We start from the raw sequence: 7,836 nt of genomic DNA, 5'->3' as shown, positions 1-7,836 counted from the left end.
AATAAGTGTACGTCTAGCTCTTTCCACATTTGAAGGCCTCACCTTTACAACGTTCTTCTACGAGAGATTGTGTGTCACCCTGTGTTATAGCTTCAACAATATTAACATCCCGCTAGAATTTTTCATATTTGGTATAGTTACTTATATTAATGTTGGATATAATCTTTACTAGAGTTGTTATTTGAATTTTATTTCATATATTTCTTTTTTTAGAGAAAAAGCATCAACCGAGCTTTAGATGGGGCTCAAGCCTAACCCAATTTTAAAATAACAAATCCATAAACCAGTCAGGATTACATGCATGCACCCTCAGGCAAAAAAAACAACAACAAGGCGGTAAGATACATAAACGATGGACCGCACAAAACTAAGCCTCACACGCTACGGAAACTGAAGATGGTCAAATGGGAACGAAGTCAAAGACACCGAGGTCCTCCTCCTAGAATGTTGTACCAGGAACAAGATCACACTGGCTCGAAGAAGAGAAGGGCCGACACCAGCAGGGCATGTCGTCAGCTCATCGCCATGCACCTACGTGCCCCAGCACGACACATCCAGAACACCATCTTAGAAGAAGGCCACTACCTCCTCGCCTGGATCAAAGGCTTCACAGTGTCACAAAATGGGGTGAATGCCGCTGGAAGATGAGAACGTAGAGAGGGTCAACACATCTCCAATATCGCTGCTGCACACATCCAACACCGAAAGGGTGAGTTTTCAAGCTAGAACAAGAGGGCCACACAACCACCACCCACCAGCCTAATAACCCACAAGTGTAGGGGACCATTTGTAGCCTTTTTGACAAGTAACAGTGTTGAACCTAACGAGGAGCTAAAGATAGAATTAATATTCTCTCAAGTTCTATCGACCACCGATACAACTCTACGCACGCTAACACTTACTTTACCTAGAACAAGTATGAAACTACTTTGCGAGAAGGAAACTAGACGTACTTAGTATGTGTAATAGATAGTTTTGCAAGCTAATAAAGAACACGCAAATAAAATTTAGGGGTTGTTTAGATAAATATTAAATTAAGTTAGTTGTTTAGTAGAGAGCTTTTTGTAGCGTAAGAGAAAGATTGTTCATAGGCAATTGAATATAACACAATAGATACTTCTTATATGTAATGAAGGAGAGGCATACACTAAGACACTTTTCGTATTTGGATCATATGCACTTATGGTTAGAACTCTAGCAAGCATCCGCTACTAAAGATCATGAAGGTAAAACCCAACCATAATATTAAACGTCAAGTTCCTTTTACTCCCATACTTAAACAACCCCCTTACTCGGGTGTATGCTTTTGTCACTCTATCCACCCACTATAAGTGAATCACAAACATATTGCAACACCCTCTAGACCCCTCATGTGTGCGCGACATGGAAGGCACCTTAGGACAAGACCACATTAACATGCAACTCATATGAATCACACCATACCACAATTAACCTGTAAGACAAAAGAGATCTACTCAAACGTCATAGGATAGCCACACATCATTGGATAATAATATATAGCATTAAGCACCATGTTTAAGTAGAGATTACACCGGGGAAGAGAGGTTTTACACCGCTGCATAGAGGAGGATAGAGTTGATGGTGACGACGACGAAGTTGTTGGTGTAGGTTGTCGTCATGATGGTTGCCCTCGCGACGCTCCAGCGCCACCGGGAGAGAGGGGGGAGCCCCCTCCTTCTTCATCTTCCTTGGTATCCCTCCTAGATGGGAGGAGAGTTTCCCCTCAAGTCCATGGTCGCCATGGCTCCCGGAGGGCAAGAGCCCCTTCGAGATTGGATATGTCTCTCTGTTTCTCTCCTGTTTTCAAGACTTTTTCTAACCCCTTCACCATTTCTTAAATATTCGGAGACCCGTAACTCTGATCGGGATTAAATTTTGAGAGGATTTTTATCGCAAAATTATCTTTCTTGCGGCGAAATAAGGCCCCCAACTCATTTAAGGGGTGGCCACAAGCTAAAAGGGCGCGGCCACACCCACTGGTCGCGCCCTGTTAGCTTGTGAGAGCACGGGGAAACGTGTGGACTTGATTCTTCTTCCTAAAATTCACATATATTTCAAAAAAAATCTCCATCAATTTTTATCGCATTTGAACTCTGTTTTATATGGATTTTCTACGAAACAAAAAACACAGAAAAAGCAGGAACTGACACTCGACACTCGATAAGTAAGTTAGTCCAAAAAATAATATAAAATGTTGCGAAAAGTATACAAAAGTTGTAGAATATTGGCATGAAACAATAAGAAATTATAGATACGATGGATACATATCAGCATTCCTAAGCTTAATTCATGCTCGTCCTCAAGTAGGTAAATGATAAAAAGATAACTTTTGATGTGGAATGCTACCTAACATAATCTTGAAGAGATGTCTAATCATGACATGAAGATACAAGTGATTCAAGGCAATAGTCTATCATTTGACAAAAATACATCAATACTCAGGTTTACTAGCAAACAATCATGTCATTTCAAAATAACAATGCTAAAGAACGCTATCCCTACATAATCATATAGCATGTCATGCTTGGTCTTCCTAGCATAAAGTACAAATCATGAGCACTTCGGTGTCAAACCAAGAAACTATATCCTACTTCTTAACGCGCTTCATCTTTTTATTACTCACTCAATACATGAGCGTGAACCATGAACATAACATATAGTTGGAATAGAATATGGTGGTAGGTTTCAAAGAGATAAAAGTGGAGAAGAAAGTCTTGCATCAACTCGGCGTATCAACGGGCTATGGAGATTCCTATCAATAGATATCAATGCGAGGAGTAGTGATTTTCATGCAATGGATGCACTAGAGCTATAAGTGTATGAAAGTTTGACTGAAGCTAAGTGGGTGCGCATCCAACTTGCTTGCTCACGAAGACCTCGGGCATTTGACGAAGCCCGTCATCGGAATATGCAAGCGAAGTTCTATAATGAAAAATTTCCACTCGCGTATGAAAGTGAGAAAACAACAGACCCTCTATATGAAAAACATGGTGCAACTTTGAGGCACAAGTGTGGGAAAAGAGGTAGTAGCATTTTATTCCTTCTTTCGTTTTCTATTTTTTTTCTTTCTCTTCTTTTCTTTTCTTTTTCGTCCGGAGTCTCATCCCGACTTTTGGGGGAATCATTGTCTCCATCATCCTTTCCTCACTGAGACAATGCCCTAATAATGAGTAGCATTACACTTTTATTTAGTTACAACTCTATATGAAAAACTACTAAATTATACGACTCTGTATGAATGCCTCTGGCGGTGTACCAGAATGTGCAATGATCTAGCGTAACATATATGATAATGATGAATGGTGGCTTTGCCATAAATACTATGTCAGCTACATGATGATGCAAAGCAATATGACAATGAAGGTACTAGTCATATGATGTGACGGTGGAAGTTGCATGGCAATATATCTCGGAATGGCTATGGAAATGCCATGATAGGTAGGTATGGTGGCTCTTTTGAGGAAGATATAAGGTGGCTTATGTGCAACAGAGTGTATCATGTTGTGGGGTTTGGATGAACCGGCGAATTTCACACTGATCCTAGAGGTGAGAATGGGCGATGCACTATACCGAAGAGGCTAGCAAATATGATGCGGTGAGAGTGCGTACATCCATGGATTCACATTAGTCCTAAAGAACTCACATACATATCACAAGGTTTTATTAGATCTCTGGAAGAAAAGTACTACTCGCATACCCCTAGGAAGGAGGTTTGTAGGAGTTAACAAACACCCCCCCGGATTATAACAACACAAAGGATTTCAATCAAGGATAAATTATGCTCCAACTTCATTGCATAACTAGAGACTATACGTGCATGCTTCGGGAATATCAAATCTTAACATCAATATTCTTACTAATCCACAATCACCCACTAGTGCACCCACATATTACTATCGTAATGTCACAAAACTATTGCAAGGAATCAAACATATCATATTCATTGATCTACAAGTTTTATGTAGGATTTTATGACTAACCATGTGAATGACCAATTCTCGCCGACTCTCTAAATAGGTATAAGTGAAGCATGAGAGTTTAATTATTTCTACAAAAGACTATGCTCTAATAAATATAAGTGAAGCAAAAGAGCATTCTACAAATAATGGTTTTGTATATGTAGAGAAATAGTCATCCAACTTCAAATGATATAAGTGAAGCACATGAAGCATTCTATAAAGCTATACTCAAAAGATATAAGTGAAGTTCAAAGAGAATTCTATAAATCAACCATGGACTTTCCCATACCGGCATGGTGCATTGCTAAAATGAAACTAAAAGCCACACGACACACCAAGAATTTGCGCATATCATGTGGAGAAAAAAAACCAAGACATACTGATAATTGTTTAAGAAGAAAGATGGGATGCCTTCCCGGGCATCCCCAACCTTAGACGCTTGAGTCTCCTTAAATATTTACTTGTGTTCCTTGGGCATCCCTGATACGTGTCCAACGTATCTATAAATTTTTATTGTTCCATAATGATATATTACCATCATAGGATACTTTTTGGGTCATAGTTCACCAATTTATATTATTTTTGAGCACTAAACTATTGACCCAGTGTCGAGTGTGAGTTGTTGTTTTCTGCGTGTTTTTTCTTTTTAGGTTTATTATACCAAAGGAAGTCCAGTCAACCCAAAACTTTTTAATGATTTTTTCTAGACCAAAAGAAGACGTGGAAGCTTCAGGAGAAGGCTGGAAGCCACACGAGGGAGGCACAAGCCAATAAGGCGCGACCAGGGGGTCGGCACCCCCTAATGTCCTGTCCCTCCCTGGTGGCCCTGATAACCCACAATTATAGGGGATCGCAACAGTTTTCGAGGGTAGAGTATTCAACCCAAATTTGTTGATTCGACACAAGGGGAAGTCAAAGAATATTCTCAAGTATTAGCAGTTGAGTTGTCAATTCAACCAAATCTAAAAGATTTAATATCTGCAGCAAAGTATCAGTAGCAGAGTAGTATGATAGCAACAGTAGAAACAGTAACGAGTAGCAACAGAGTAACAACAGTAGCATCAGAGTAACAGTAGCAGCAGCAGAGTAACAGTAGCGGCAAAGTAACGTAGCAAGGACCAGTAGGAAAAGACTCGTAGGCATTGGATCGATGATGGATGATTATGCCGGATGGTATTTGCTTCCGTGACAACAGACCTCCCCCTGCAACGGTCACCAGAAAAATGCTGCTAGCACTCCCCGGCAACGAAACTAGAAGAATATTGTTGATGGCCCACCAGCGCGTGGGTTCGCGGCAGTTTTCGAGGGTAGAGTATTCGACCCAAATTTGTTGGTAGCTAGTCAGGAGGTGAGAGAATACTCTCGAGTATTAGCAGCTGAATTTGTCGGATTCAACCACACCTGAAAGATTAGTATCTGCAAGCAAAGTAGTAGCAACAAAGTAGTATGATAACAACGGTGTCAGAAACGATCTGTTGACGGCAGATTATTCCTAACTGTCGTATCAATGGCGCCAGAAGTTGCCCGTTGACGGAAATTTTCTTTTCCCGTCAACGCCGAGCGGACCAGAATTGTAGCAGGTAGCAGCAGTGTAACGAGTAACAACAGTGGCAAGGAACATCAGTAGTGACAGCAGTAGCAAGTAGAAACAGTAGCAAGCAACAGTAGTAACAGCAGTAGCAAGTAGCAACAGTAGTAACAGCAGCAGCAATAGTAGTAACAACAGTAGCAGCAGAGCAAGACAAGTAACAGGATGTGGCGGCGCCTCCGTATCGCAAACGCGACGAAATCTTCTCTTCTGATTTTTTTCTGGGCGAAAGTGAATTTCTAGAGCTGAGATTGGGGGGCGGCAGAGCCACGTGGGCCCCACAAGCTTGGTTGCCGCGGCCAGGGGGAGGTCGCGGCAACAGGGCTTGTGGCCCACTGGCCCATGCCCTCCGGTGGATCCTTGCGCAGGTATTTTTCATATTTTCCAGAAAAATTCTCCGTAAATTTTCGGGACGTTCCGAGAACTTTCATTTCTGCACAAAAACAACACCATGGCAATTCTGCTGAAAACAGCGTCAGTTCGGGTTAGTTCCATTCAAATCATGCAAATTAGAGTCCAAAACAAGGGCAAAAGAGTTTGGAAAAGTAGATACGATGGAGACGTATCAAACTCCCCCAAGCTTAAAACCTTGCTTGTCCTCAAGCAACTCAGTTCACAAACTGAAAGAGAAAGAAAAACTTTGACGAACTCTGTTTGATCTTGTTGTTGCAACTATGTCTAACTCGTAACCATAATTTCAGCAAGATAACAAGTTAACCACATAAGCAAGTGACACAAAGGTCTCACGGTAAACTAATATCAATGGCATAATCAGCTAGCGAGCAAATAATAATGAGTTTCAGATACCAACAATTCAATCAAAACAAGCATGAAGCAATATGAATAGGTGGTATCTCGCTAGCTCTCTCTCAGACCGCAAAACATAAATGCATAGCACTTTCATAGATCAAGGGCTGACTAAACATTGTAATTCATAGCAACGAAGATCCAGTCATAGTCATACTCAATATCAATCAAAAGCAAAGCATAAAAATGACAGAGGTGATCTCTGATTGGTGCTTATACAAGAAGAGGATGACTCAACAGGAAAATAAATAGACAGGCCCTTCCCAGAGGGAAGCATTGATTTGCAGAGGTGCCAGAGCTCAAGCTTTGAAAACAGAGATAATAATTTTGGGTGGCATGCTTTCATTGTCAACGCAATGACCAAGAGTTCTCAATATCTTCCACGCTACTCATACTATAGGCGGTTCCCAAACAGAAAAGTAAAGTTTTAACTCCCCCACCACCAATCAATCACACTCCACGGCTAGCCGAATCCTCGGGTACCGTCCATACTAACATCAATCCAGGGGGAGTCTTGTTTTACAGTTATGTTTTCAATTTAAGCGTGGAACTGGGCATTCCAATTACTGGCCCCTTTCTCGTGAATAAAAGTGAATAAAAACATGTCGAGGATAACACGCCTAACATGGAAGATATCAATAGCCCCTTGTCACCACATGAGCGGTTTGGGCATGCAAAACAAATTATTTCTTGAAGGTTTAGAGAATGTCACATGCAAATTTACTTGGAACTGCAGGTAAATACCGCACATAGGTAGGTATGGTGGACTCTCATGGAAAAACTTTTGGGTTTATGGAAGTGGATGCACAAGCAGTATTCCGCTTAGTACAAGTGAAGGCTAGCAAAAGACTGGGAAGCGACCAACTAGAGAGCGACAACGGTCATCAAGATGCAATGATTTTGACTAAGATGGAGTGCAAGCATGAACAGGATATAAATCACCATGAACACGAACATCATAGAGGCTATGTCGATTTTGTTTCAACTACATGCATGAACATGCGCCAAGTCAAGCCACTTGAGTCATTCAAAGGAGAATACCATCCTATCATACTACATCATAGTCATCTCAAAATCTATGTTGGCATTCAAGACAAACCATTATAAGCTCCTAGCTAAATAAGCATGGCATCAAAAACTATGATCTCTAAGTTGTCATTGAAAACATGGTTCTCTCACAACAAAGCCGAATCTGGGATGACAAGCTAGTCATATTTACAAAAAACAAAATAGATAGAGTTCATACCAGCTTTTCCAGTCTCAGTCACTTCATCATATATCATCATTATTGCCTTTCACTTGCACGATCGAACGATGTGAACAATAATAAGCGTGCTCTTGCAATGGACTAAGCTGAATCTGCAGGCAAACACAAAGGAGAAGACAAGTAATATGGCTCTTTGAAAGCTAAACAGGTATGCATACAAGAGCCACTAAACATTGTAACCAATATCTTCTACC

The sequence above is a fragment of the Hordeum vulgare genome, chromosome 3H (genome assembly GCF_904849725.1).
Source record: "Hordeum vulgare subsp. vulgare chromosome 3H, MorexV3_pseudomolecules_assembly, whole genome shotgun sequence".
Lineage (NCBI taxonomy): Eukaryota > Viridiplantae > Streptophyta > Magnoliopsida > Poales > Poaceae > Hordeum > Hordeum vulgare.
The sequence above is the reverse complement of the archived record's forward strand: the minus strand, read 5'-3'. Positions refer to the sequence as shown.